The following is a 13,718-nucleotide window of genomic DNA, read 5'->3' on the forward strand; positions in this document are numbered from 1 at the left end:
CTGTCATCAGCTGCTGGAGGCTGGCTTCTGCTCCTCCACCCCGCCACCAGCTGCTGGAGGCTGGCTGCTGCTCCTGCACCCCGCCATCAGCTGCTGGAGGCTTCTGTTCCTCCACCCCGCCATCAGCAGCTGGAGGCAAGCTGCTGGAGGCTGGCTGCTGCTCCTCCACCCCGCCATCACCAGCTGGAGGCTGGCTGCTGCTCCTCCACCCCGCCATCACCAGCTGGAGGCTGGCTGCAGCTCCTGCACCCCGCCATCAGCTGCTGGAGGCTTCTGTTCCTCCACCCCGCCATCAGCAGCTGGAGGCTGGCTGCTGGAGGCTGGCTGCTGCTCCTCCACCCCGCCATCACAAGCTGGAGGCTGGCTGCAGCTCCTGCACCCCGCCATCAGCTGCTGGAGGCTGCCTGGAGCTCCTGCACCCAGCCATCAGCTGCTGGAGGCTTCTGTTCCTCCACCCCGCCATCAGCAGCTGGAGGCTGGCTGCTGGAGGCTGGCTGCTGCTCCTCCACCCCGCCATCACCAGCTGGAGGCTGGCTGCAGCTCCTGCACCCCGCCATCAGCTGCTGGAGGCTGCCTGCAGCTCCTGCACCCCGCCATCAGCTGCTGGAGGCTGGCTGCTGCTCCTGCACCCCGCCATCAGCTGCTGGAGGCTGGCTGCTGCTCCTCCACCCCACCATGACCTGCTGGAGGCTGGCTGCAGCTCCTCCACCCCGCCATCAGCTGCTGGAGGCTGGCTGCTGCTCCTGCACCCCGCCATCAGCTGCTGGAGGCTGCCTGCAGCTCCTGCACCCCGCCATCAGCTGCTGGAGGCTGCCAGCAGCTCCTGCACCCCGCCATCAGCTGCTGGAGGCTGGCTGCAGCTCCTCCACCCCGCCACCAGCTGCTGGAGGCTGGCTGCTGCTCCTGCACCCCGCCATCAGCTGCTGGAGGCTGGCTGCTGCTCCTCCACCCCGCCATCACCAGCTGGAGGCTGGCTGCAGCTCCTGCACCCCGCCATCAGCTGCTGGAGGCTGGCTGCAGCTCCTCCACCCCGCCATCAGCTGCTGGAGGCTGGCTGCAGCTCCTCCACCCCGCCATCACCAGCTGGAGGCTGGCTGCAGCTCCTGCACCCCGCTATCAGCTGCTGGAGGCTGCCTGCAGCTCCTGCACCCCGCCATCAGCTTCTGGAGGCTGGCTGCTGCTCCTGCAACCCGCCATCAGCTGCTGGAGGCTGGCTGCTGCTCCTCCACCCCACCATGACCTGCTGGAGGCTGGCTGCAGCTCCTCCACCCCGCCATCAGCTGCTGGAGGCTGCCTGCAGCTCCTGCACCCCGCCATCAGCTGCTGGAGGCTGCCTGCAGCTCCTGCACCCCGCCATCAGCTGCTGGAGGCTGGCTGCAGCTCCTCCACCCCGCCATCAGCTGCTGGAGGCTGGCTTCTGCTCCTCCACCCCGCCACCAGCTGCTGGAGGCTGGCTGCTGCTCCTGCACCCCGCCATCAGCTGCTGGAGGCTTCTGTTCCTCCACCCCGCCATCAGCAGCTGGAGGCTGGCTGCTAGAGGCTGGCTGCTGCTCCTCCACGCCGCCATCACCAGCTGGAGGCTGGCTGCAGCTCCTGCACCCCGCCATCAGCTGCTGGAGGCTGCCTGGAGCTCCTGCACCCCGCCATCAGCTGCTGGATGCTTCTGTTCCTCCACCCCGCCATCAGCAGCTGGAGGCTGGCTGCTGGACCCTGGCTGCTGCTCCTCCACCCCGCCATCACCAGCTGGAGGCTGGCTGCAGCTCCTGCACCCCGCCATCAGCTGCTGGAGGCTGCCTGCAACTCCTGCAACCCGCCATCAGCTGCTGGAGGCTGGCTGCTGCTCCTGCACCCCGCCATCAGCTGCTGGAGGCTGGCTGCTGCTCCTCCACCCCACCATGACCTGCTGGAGGCTGGCTGCAGCTCCTCCACCCCGCCATCAGCTGCTGGAGGCTGCCTGCAGCTCCTGCACCCCGCCATGAGCTGCTGGATGCTGCCTGCAGCTCCTGCACCCCGCCATCAGCTGCTGGAGGATGGCTGCAGCTCCTCCACCCCGCCATCAGCTGCTGGAGGCTGGCTTCTGCTCCTCCACCCCGCCACCAGCTGCTGGAGGCTGACTGCTGCTCCTGCACCCCGCCATCAGCTGCTGGAGGCTTCTGTTCCTCCACCCCGCCATCAGCAGCTGGAGGCTGGCTACTGGAGGCTGGCTGCTGCTCCTCCACCCCGCCATCAGCTGCTGGAGGCTTCTGCTCCTCCACCCCGCCATCAGCAGCTGGAGGCTGGCTGCTGGAGGCAGGCTGCTGCTCCTCCACCCCGCCATCACCAGCTGGAGGCTGGCAGCAGCTCCTGCACCCCGCCATCAGCTGCTGGAGGCTGCCTGCAGCTCCTGCACCCCGCCATCAGCTGCTGGAGGCTGGCTGCTGCTCCTGCACCCCGCCATCAGCTGCTGGAGGATGGCTGCTGCTCCTCCACCCCACCATGACCTGCTGGAGGCTGGCTGCACCTCCTCCACCCCGCCATCAGCTGCTGGAGGCTGCCTGCAGCTCCTGCACCCCGCCATCAGCTGCTGGAGGCTGCCTGCAGCTCCTGCACCCCGCCATCAGCTGCTGGAGGCTTCTGTTCCTCCACCCCGCCATCAGCAGCTGGAGGCTGGCTGCTGGAGGCTGGCTGCTGCTCCTCCACCCCGCCATCACCAGCTGGAGGCTGGCTGCAGCTCCTGCACCCCGCCATCAGCTGCTGGAGGCTGCCTGTAGCTCCTGCACCCCGCCATCAGCTGCTGGAGGCTGGCTGCTGCTCCTGCACCCCGCCATCAGCTGCTGGAGGCTGGCTGCTGCTCCTCCACCCCACCATGACCTGCTGGAGGCTGGCTGCAGCTCCTGCACCCCGCCATCAGCTGCTGGAGGCTGGCTGCAGCTCCTCCACCCCGCCATCACCAGCTGGAGGCTGGCTGCAGCTCCTGCACCCCGCCATCAGCTGCTGGAGGCTGCCTGCAGCTCCTGCACCCCGCCATCAGCTGCTGGAGGCTGGCTGCTGCTCCTGCACCCCGCCATCAGCTGCTGGAGGCTGGCTGCTGCTCCTCCACCCCACCATGACCTGCTGGAGGCTGGCTGCAGCTCCTCCACCCCGCCATCAGCTGCTGGAGGCTGGCTGCTGCTCCTGCACCCCGCCATCAGCTGCTGGAGGCTTCTGTTCCTCCACCCCGCCATCAGCAGCTGGAGGCTGGCTGCTGGAGGCTGGCTGCTGCTCTCCACCCCGCCATCACCAGCTGGAGGCTGGCTGCAGCTCCTGCACCCCGCCATCAGCTGCTGGAGGCTTCTGTTCCTCCACCCCGCCATCAGCAGCTGAGGCTGGCTGCTGGAGGCTGGCTGCTGCTCCTGCACCCCGCCATCAGCTGCTGGAGGCTGGCTGCAGCTCCTCCACCCCGCCATCAGCTGCTGGAGGCTGGCTTCTGCTCCTCCACCCCGCCACCAGCTGCTGGAGGCTGGCTGCTGCTCCTGCACCCCGCCATCAGCTGCTGGAGGCTGGCTGCTGCTCCTCCACCCCACCATCAGCTGCTGGAGGCTGCCTGCAGCTCCTGCACCCCGCCATCAGCTGCTGGAGGCTTCTGTTCCTCCACCCCACCATCAGCTGCTGGAGGCTGGCTGCTGCTCCTGCACCCCGCCATCACCTGCTGGAGGCTGGCTGCAGCTCCTCCACCCCGCCATCAGCTGCTGGAGGCTGCCTGCAGCTCCTGCACCCCGCCATCAGCTGCTGGAGGCTTCTGTTCCTCCACCCCGCCATCAGCAGCTGGAGGCAAGCTGCTGGAGGCTGGCTGCTGCTCCTCCACCCCGCCATCACCAGCTGGAGGCTGGCTGCTGCTCCTCCACCCCGCCATCACCAGCTGGAGGCTGGCTGCAGCTCCTGCACCCCGCCATCAGCTGCTGGAGGCTTCTGTTCCTCCACCCCGCCATCAGCAGCTGGAGGCTGGCTGCTGGAGGCTGGCTGCTGCTCCTCCACCCCGCCATCACAAGCTGGAGGCTGGCTGCAGCTCCTGCACCCCGCCATCAGCTGCTGGAGGCTGCCTGGAGCTCCTGCACCCAGCCATCAGCTGCTGGAGGCTTCTGTTCCTCCACCCCGCCATCAGCTGCTGGAGGCTGCCTGCAGCTCCTGCACCCCGCCATCAGCTGCTGGAGGCTGGCTGCTGCTCCTGCACCCCGCCATCAGCTGCTGGAGGCTGGCTGCTGCTCCTCCACCCCACCATGACCTGCTGGAGGCTGGCTGCAGCTCCTCCACCCCGCCATCAGCTGCTGGAGGCTGGCTGCTGCTCCTGCACCCCGCCATCAGCTGCTGGAGGCTTCTGTTCCTCCACCCCGCCATCAGCAGCTGGAGGCTGGCTGCTGGAGGCTGGCTGCTGCTCTCCACCCCGCCATCACCAGCTGGAGGCTGGCTGCAGCTCCTGCACCCCGCCATTAGCTGCTGGAGGCTTCTGTTCCTCCACCCCGCCATCAGCAGCTGAGGCTGGCTGCTGGAGGCTGGCTGCTGCTCCTCCACCCCGCCATCACCAGCTGGAGGCTGGCTGCAGCTCCTGCACCCCGCCATCAGCTGCTGCAGGCTGCCTGGAGCTCCTGCACCCCGCCATCAGCTGCTGGAGGCTTCTGCTCCTCCACCCCGCCATCAGCAGCTGGAGGCTGGCTGCTGGAGGCTGGCTGCTGCTCCTCCACCCCGCCATCACCAGCTGGAGGCTGGCTGCAGCTCCTGCACCCCGCCATCAGCTGCTGGAGGCTGCCTGCAGCTCCTGCACCCCGCCATCAGCTGCTGGAGGCTGGCTGCTGCTCCTGCACACCGCCATCAGCTGCTGGAGGCTGGCTGCTGCTCCTCCACCCCAACATGACCTGCTGGAGGCTGGCTGCAGCTCCTCCAACCCGCCATCAGCTGCTGGAGGCTGCCTGCAGCTCCTGCACCCCGCCATCAGCTGCTGGAGGCTGGCTGCAGCTCCTCCACCCCGCCACCAGCTGCTGGAGGCTGCCTGCAGCTCCTGCACCCCGCCATCAGCTGCTGGAGGCTGGCTGCAGCTCCTCCACCCCGCCATCAGCTGCTGGAGGCTGGCTTCTGCTCCTCCACCCCGCCATCAGCTGCTGGAGGCTGGCTGCTGCTCCTGCATCCCGCCATCAGCTGCTGGAGGCTTCTGTTCCTCCACCCCGCCATCAGCAGCTGAGGCTGGCTGCTGGAGGCTGGCTGCTGCTCCTCCACCCCGCCATCACCAGCTGGAGGCTGGCTGCAGCTCCTGCACCCCGCCATCAGCTGCTGGAGGCTTCTGCTCCTCCACCCCGCCATCAGCAGCTGGAGGCTGCCTGCAGCTCCTGCACCCCGCCATCAGCTGCTGGAGGCTGCCTGCAGCTCCTGCACCCCGCCATCAGCTGCTGGAGGCTGGCTGCTGCTCCTGCACCCCGCCATCAGCTGCTGGAGGCTGGCTGCTGCTCCTCCACCCCAACATGACCTGCTGGAGGCTGCCTGCAGTTCCTACACCCCGCCATCAGCTGCTGGAGGCTGCCTGCAGCTCCTGCACCCCGCCATCAGCTGCTGGAGGCTGGCTGCAGCTCCTCCACCCCGCCACCAGCTGCTGGAGGCTGCCTGCAGCTCCTGCACCCCGCCATCAGCTGCTGGAGGCTGGCTGCAGCTCCTCCACCCCGCCATCAGCTGCTGGAGGCTGGCTTCTGCTCCTCCACCCCGCCACCAGCTGCTGGAGGCTTGCTGCTGCTCCTGCACCCCGCCATCAGCTGCTGGAGGCTTCTGTTCCTCCACCCCGCCATCAGCAGCTGGAGGCTGGCTGCTGCTCCTCCACCCCACCATCACCAGCTGGAGGCTGGCTGCAGCTCCTGCACCCCGCCATCAGCTGCTGCAGGCTGCCTGGAGCTCCTGCACCCCGCCATCAGCTGCTGGAGGCTTCTGCTCCTCCACCCCGCCATCAGCAGCTGGAGGCTGGCTGCTGGAGGCAGGCTGCTGCTCCTCCACCCCGCCATTACCAGCTGGAGACTGGCTGCAGCTCCTGCACCCCGCCATCAGCTGCTGGAGGCTGCCTGCAGCTCCTGCACCCCGCCATCAGCTGCTGGAGGCTGGCTGCTGCTCCTGCACCCCACCATGACCTGCTGGAGGCTGGCTGCACCTCCTCCACCCCGCCATCAGCTGCTGGAGGCTGCCTGCAGCTCCTGCACCCCGCCATCAGCTGCTGGAGGCTGCCTGCAGCTCCTGCACCCCGCCATCAGCTGCTGGAGGCTTCTGTTCCTCCACCCCGCCATCAGCAGCTGGAGGCTGGCTGCTGGAGGCTGGCTGCTGCTCCTTTACCCCGCCATCACCAGCTGGAGGCTGGCTGCTGCTCCTGCACCCCACCATGACCTGCTGGAGGCTGGCTGCACCTCCTCCACCCCGCCATCAGCTGCTGGAGGCTGCCTGCAGCTCCTGCACCCCGCCATCAGCTGCTGGAGGCTGCCTGCAGCTCCTGCACCCCGCCATCAGCTGCTGGAGGCTTCTGTTCCTCCACCCCGCCATCAGCAGCTGGAGGCTGGCTGCTGGAGGCTGGCTGCTGCTCCTTTACCCCGCCATCACCAGCTGGAGGCTGGCTGCAGCTCCTGCACCCCGCCATCAGCTGCTGGAGGCTGCCTGGAGCTCCTGCACCCCGCCATCAGCTGCTGGAGGCTGGCTGCTGCTCCTCCACCCCACCATGACCTGCTGGAGGCTGGCTGCAGCTCCTGCACCCCGCCATCAGCTGCTGGAGGCTGGCTGCTGCTCCTGCACCCCGCCATCAGCAGCTGGAGGCTGGCTGCTGGAGGCCGGCTGCTGCTCCTCCACCCCGCCATCACCAGCTGGAGGCTGGCTGCAGCTCCAGCACCCCGCCATCAGCTGCTGGAGGCTGCCTGCAGCTCCTGCACCCCGCCATCAGCTGCTGGAGGCTGGCTGCTGCTCCTGCACCCCGCCATCAGCTGCTGGAGGCTGGCTGCTGCTCCTCCACCCCACCATGACCTGCTGGAGGCTGGCTGCAGCTCCTGCACCCCGCCATCAGCTGCTGGAGGCTGCCTGCAGCTCCTGCACCCCGCCATCAGCTGCTGGAGGCTGGCTGCAGCTCCTCCACCCCGCCATCAGCTGCTGGAGGCTGGCTTCTGCTCCTCCACCCCGCCACCAGCTGCTGGAGGCTGGCTGCTGCTCCTGCACCCCGCCATCAGCTACTGGAGCCTTCTGTTCCTCCACCCCGCCATCAGCAGCTGGAGGCTGGCTGCTGGAGGCTGGCTGCTGCTCCTCCACCCCGCCATCACCAGCTGGAGGCTGGCTGCTGCTCCTCCACCCCGCCATCACCAGCTGGAGGCTGGCTGCAGCTCCTGCACCCCGCCATCAGCTGCTGGAGGCTGCCTGGAGCTCCTGCACCCCGCAATCAGCTGCTGGAGGCTTCTGTTCCTCCACCCCGCCATCAGCAGCTGGAGGCTGGCTGCTGGAGGCTGGCTGCTGCTCCTCCACCCCGCCATCAGCAGCTGGAGGCTGGCTGCTGGAGGCTGGCTGCAGCTCCTGCACCCCGCCATCAGCTGCTGGAGGCTGCCTGGAGCTCCTGCACCCCGCCATCAGCTGCTGGAGGCTTCTGTTCCTCCACCCCGCCATCAGCTGCTGGAGGCTGGCTTCTGCTCCTCCACCCCGCCACCAGCTGCTGGAGGCTGGCTGCTGCTCCTGCACCCCGCCATCAGCTGCTGGAGGCTTCTGTTCCTCCACCCCGCCATCAGCAGCTGGAGGCTGGCTGCTAGAGGCTGGCTGCTGCTCCTCCACCCCGCCATCACCAGCTGGAGGCTGGCTGCAGCTCCTGCACCCCGCCATCAGCTGCTGGAGGCTTCTGTTTTTCCACCCCGCCATCAGCAGCTGGAGGCTGGCTGCTGGACCCTGGCTGCTGCTCCTCCACCCCGCCATCACCAGCTGGAGGCTGGCTGCAGCTCCTGCACCCCGCCATCAGCTGCTGGAGGCTGCCTGCAACTCCTGCAACCCGCCATCAGCTGCTGGAGGCTGGCTGCTGCTCCTGCACCCCGCCATCAGCTGCTGGAGGCTGGCTGCTGCTCCTCCACCCCACCATGACCTGCTGGAGGCTGGCTGCAGCTCCTCCACCCCACCATCAGCTGCTGGAGGCTGCCTGCAGCTCCTGCACCCCGCCATGAGCTGCTGGATGCTGCCTGCAGCTCCTGCACCCCGCCATCAGCTGCTGGAGGCTGGCTTCTGCTCCTCCACCCCGCCACCAGCTGCTGGAGGCTGACTGCTGCTCCTGCACCCCGCCATCAGCTGCTGGAGGCTTCTGTTCCTCCACCCCGCCATCAGCAGCTGGAGGCTGGCTGCTGGAGGCTGGCTGCTGCTCCTCCACCCCGCCATCAGCTGCTGGAGGCTGCTGCTCCTCCACCCCGCCATCACCAGCTGGAGGCTGGCTGCAGCTCCTGCACCCCGCCATCAGCTGCTGGAGGCTGCCTGCAGCTCCTGCACCCCGCCATCAGCTGCTGGAGTCTGGCTGCTGCTCCTGCACCCCGCCATCAGCTGCTGGAGGATGGCTGCTGCTCCTCCACCCCACCATGACCTGCTGGAGGCTGGCTGCACCTCCTCCACCCCGCCATCAGCTGCTGGAGGCTGCCTGCAGCTCCTGCACCCCGCCATCAGCTGCTGGAGGCTGCCTGCAGCTCCTGCACCCCGCCATCAGCTGCTGGAGGCTTCTGTTCCTCCACCCCGCCATCAGCAGCTGGAGGCTGGCTGCTGGAGGCTGGCTAATGCTCCTCCACCCCGCCATCACCAGCTGGAGGCTGCCTGCAGCTCCTGCACCCCGCCATCAGCTGCTGGAGGCTGCCTGGAGCTCCTGCACCCCGCCATCAGCTGCTGGAGGCTGGCTGCTGCTCCTGCACCCCGCCATCAGCTGCTGGAGGCTGGCTGCTGCTCCTGCACCCCGCCATCAGCTGCTGGAGGCTGGCTGCTGCTCCTGCACCCCGCCATCAGCTGCTGGAGGCTGGCTGCTGCTCCTGCACCCCGCCATCAGCTGCTGGAGGCTGGCTGCAGCTCCTCCACCCCGCCATCAGCTGCTGGAGGCTGGCTGCTGGAGGCTGGCTGCTGCTCCTCCACCCCGCCATCACCAGCTGGAGGCTGGCTGCAGCTCCTGCACCCCGCCATCAGCTGCTGGAGGCTGGCTGCAGCTCCTGCACCCCGCCATCAGCTGCTGGAGGCTGGCTGCTGCTCCTGCACCCCGCCATCAGCTGCTGGAGGCTGGCTGCTGCTCCTCCACCCCACCATGACCTGCTGGAGGCTGGCTGCAGCTCCTCCACCCCGCCATCACCAGCTGGAGGCTGGCTGCAGCTCCTGCACCCCGCCATCAGCTGCTGGAGGCTTCTGTTCCTCCACCCCGCCATCAGCAGCTGAGGCTGGCTGCTGGAGGCTGGCTGCTGCTCCTCCACCCCGCCATCACCAGCTGGAGGCTGGCTGCAGCTCCTGCACCCCGCCATCAGCTGCTGCAGGCTGCCTGGAGCTCCTGCACCCCGCCATCAGCTGCTGGAGGCTTCTGCTCCTCCACCCCGCCATCAGCAGCTGGAGGCTGGCTGCTGGAGGCTGGCTGCTGCTCCTCCACCCCGCCATCACCAGCTGGAGGCTGGCTGCAGCTCTTGCACCCCGCCATCAGCTGCTGGAGGCTGCCTGCAGCTCCTGCACCCCACCATCAGCTGCTGGAGGCTGGCTGCTGCTCCTGCACACCGCCATCAGCTGCTGGAGGCTGGCTGCTGCTCCTCCACCCCAACATGACCTGCTGGAGGCTGGCTGCAGCTCCTCCAACCCGCCATCAGCTGCTGGAGGCTGGCTGCAGCTCCTGCACCCCGCCATCAGCTGCTGGAGGCTGGCTTCTGCTCCTCCACCCCGCCATCAGCTGCTGGAGGCTGGCTGCTGCTCCTCCCCCCGCCATCAGCTGCTGGAGGCTGGCTGCTGCTCCTGCACCCCGCCATCAGCTGCTGGAGGCTGCCTGCTGCTCCTCCCCCCGCCATCAGCTGCTGGAGGCTGGCTGCAGCTCCTGCACCCCGCCATCAGCTGCTGGAGGCTTCTGTTCCTCCACCCCGCCATCAGCAGCTGAGGCTGGCTGCTGGAGGCTGGCTGCTGCTCCTCCACCCCGCCATCACCAGCTGGAGGCTGGCTGCAGCTCCTGCACCCCGCCATCAGCTGCTGGAGGCTGCCTGGAGCTCCTGCACCCCGCCATCAGCTGCTGGAGGCTTCTGCTCCTCCACCCCGCCATCAGCAGCTGGAGGCTGGCTGCTGGAGGCTGGCTGCTGCTCCTCCACCCCGCCATCACCAGCTGGAGGCTGGCTGCAGCTCCTGCACCCCGCCATCAGCTGCTGGAGGCTGCCTGCAGCTCCTGCACCCCGCCATCAGCTGCTGGAGGCTGGCTGCTGCTCCTGCACCCCGCCATCAGCTGCTGGAGGCTGGCTGCTGCTCCTCCACCCCAACATGACCTGCTGGAGGCTGCCTGCAGTTCCTGCACCCCGCCATCAGCTGCTGGAGGCTGCCTGCAGCTCCTGCACCCCGCCATCAGCTGCTGGAGGCTGGCTGCAGCTCCTCCACCCCGCCACCAGCTGCTGGAGGCTGCCTGCAGCTCCTGCACCCCGCCATCAGCTGCTGGAGGCTGGCTGCAGCTCCTCCACCCCGCCATCAGCTGCTGGAGGCTGGCTTCTGCTCCTCCACCCCGCCACCAGCTGCTGGAGGCTTGCTGCTGCTCCTGCACCCCGCCATCAGCTGCTGGAGGCTTCTGTTCCTCCACCCCGCCATCAGCAGCTGGAGGCTGGCTGCTGGAGGCTGGCTGCTGCTCCTCCACCCCGCCATCACCAGCTGGAGGCTGGCTGCAGCTCCTGCACCCCGCCATCAGCTGCTGCAGGCTGCCTGGAGCTCCTGCACCCCGCCATCAGCTGCTGGAGGCTTCTGCTCCTCCACCCCGCCATCAGCAGCTGGAGGCTGGCTGCTGGAGGCAGGCTGCTGCTCCTCCACCCCGCCATCACCAGCTGGAGACTGGCTGCAGCTCCTGCACCCCGCCATCAGCTGCTGGAGGCTGCCTGCAGCTCCTGCACCCCGCCATCAGCTGCTGGAGGCTGGCTGCTGCTCCTGCACCCCGCCATCAGCTGCTGGAGGCTGGCTGCTGCTCCTCCACCCCACCATGACCTGCTGGAGGCTGGCTGCACCTCCTCCACCCCGCCATCAGCTGCTGGAGGCTGCCTGCAGCTCCTGCACCCCGCCATCAGCTGCTGGAGGCTTCTGTTCCTCCACCCCGCCATCAGCAGCTGGAGGCTGGCTGCTGGAGGCCGGCTGCTGCTCCTCCACCCCGCCATCACCAGCTGGAGGCTGGCTGCAGCTCCAGCACCCCGCCATCAGCTGCTGGAGGCTGCCTGCAGCTCCTGCACCCCGCCATCAGCTGCTGGAGGCTGGCTGCTGCTCCTGCACCCCGCCATCAGCTGCTGGAGGCTGGCTGCTGCTCCTCCACCCCACCATGACCTGCTGGAGGCTGGCTGCAGCTCCTGCACCCCGCCATCAGCTGCTGGAGGCTGCCTGCAGCTCCTGCACCCCGCCATCAGCTGCTGGAGGCTGGCTGCAGCTCCTCCACCCCGCCATCAGCTGCTGGAGGCTGGCTTCTGCTCCTCCACCCCGCCACCAGCTGCTGGAGGCTGGCTGCTGCTCCTGCACCCCGCCATCAGCTACTGGAACCTTCTGTTCCTCCACCCCGCCATCAGCAGCTGGAGGCTGGCTGCTGGAGGCTGGCTGCTGCTCCTCCACCCCGCCATCACCAGCTGGAGGCTGGCTGCTGCTCCTCCACCCCGCCATCACCAGCTGGAGGCTGGCTGCAGCTCCTGCACCCCGCCATCAGCTGCTGGAGGCTGCCTGGAGCTCCTGCACCCCGCAATCAGCTGCTGGAGGCTTCTGTTCCTCCACCCCGCCATCAGCAGCTGGAGGCTGGCTGCTGGAGGCTGGCTGCTGCTCCTCCACCCCGCCATCAGCAGCTGGAGGCTGGCTGCTGGAGGCTGGCTGCAGCTCCTGCACCCCGCCATCAGCTGCTGGAGGCTGCCTGGAGCTCCTGCACCCCGCCATCAGCTGCTGGAGGCTTCTGTTCCTCCACCCCGCCATCAGCTGCTGGAGGCTGGCTTCTGCTCCTCCACCCCGCCACCAGCTGCTGGAGGCTGGCTGCTGCTCCTGCACCCCGCCATCAGCTGCTGGAGGCTTCTGTTTTTCCACCCCGCCATCAGCAGCTGGAGGCTGGCTGCTGGACCCTGGCTGCTGCTCCTCCACCCCGCCATCACCAGCTGGAGGCTGGCTGCAGCTCCTGCAACCCGCCATCAGCTGCTGAAGGCTGGCTGCTGCTCCTCCACCCCACCATGACCTGCTGGAGGCTGACTACAGCTCCTCCACCCCGCCATCAGCTGCTGGAGGCTGCCTGCAGCTCCTGCACCCCGCCATGAGCTGCTGGATGCTGCCTGCAGCTCCTGCACCCCGCCATCAGCTGCTGGAGGCTGCCTGCAGCTCCTGCACCCCGCCATCAGCTGCTGGAGGCTGGCTGCTGCTCCTGCACCCCGCCATCAGCTGCTGGAAGCTTCTGTTCCTCCACCCCGCCATCAGCAGCTGGAGGCTGGCTGCTGGAGGCTGGCTGCTGCTCCTCCACCCCGCCATCACCAGCTGGAGGCTGGCTGCAGCTCCTGCACCCCGCCATCAGCTGCTGGAGGCTTCTGTTCCTCCACCCCGCCATCAGCAGCTGGAGGCTGGCTGCTGGAGGCTGGCTGCTGCTCCTCCACCCCGCCATCACCAGCTGGAGGCTGGCTGCAGCTCCTGCACCCCGCCATCAGCTGCTGCAGGCTGCCTGGAGCTCCTGCACCCCGCCATCAGCTGCTGGAGGCTTCTGCTCCTCCACCCCGCCATCAGCAGCTGGAGGCTGGCTGCTGGAGGCAGGCTGCTGCTCCTCCACCCCGACATCACCAGCTGGAGGCTGGCTGCAGCTCCGGCACCCCTCCATCAGCTGCTGGAGGCTGGCTGCTTCTCCTCCACCCCACCATGACCTGCTGGAGGCTGGCTGCACCTCCTCAACCCCGCCATCAGCTGCTGGAGGCTGCCTGAAGCTCCTGCACCCCGCCATCAGCTGCTGGAGGCTGGCTGCTGCTCCTCCGCCCCACCATGACCTGCTGGAGGCTGGCTGCAGCTCCTCAACCCCGCCATCAGCTGCTGGAGGCTTCTGTTCCTCCACCCCGCCATCAGCAGCTGGAGGCTGGCTGCTGGAGGCTGGCTGCTGCTCCTCCACCCCGCCATCAGCTGCTGGAGGCTGGCTGCTGCTCCTGCACCCCGCCATCAGCTGCTGGAGGCTGGCTGCTGCTCCTCCACCCCACCATGACCTGCTGGAGGCTGGCTGCAGCTCCTCCACCCCGCCATCAGCTGCTGGAGGCTGCCTGCAGCTCCTCCACCCCGCCATCAGCTGCTGGAGGCTGGCTTCTGCTCCTCCACCCCGCCACCAGCTGCTGGAGGCTGGCTGCTGCTCCTCCACCCCGCCATCACCAGCTGGAGGCTGGCTGCTGCTCCTCCACCCCGCCATCACCAGCTGGAGGCTGGCTGCAGCTCCTGCACACCGCCATCAGCTGCTGGAGGCTTCTGTTCCTCCACCCCGCCATCAGCAGCTGGAGGCTGGCTGCTGCTCCTCCACCCTGCCATCACCAGCTGGAGGCTGGCTGCAGCTC

The sequence above is a fragment of the Nothobranchius furzeri genome, unplaced genomic scaffold (genome assembly GCF_043380555.1).
Source record: "Nothobranchius furzeri strain GRZ-AD unplaced genomic scaffold, NfurGRZ-RIMD1 Scf022, whole genome shotgun sequence".
NCBI lineage: Eukaryota > Metazoa > Chordata > Actinopteri > Cyprinodontiformes > Nothobranchiidae > Nothobranchius > Nothobranchius furzeri.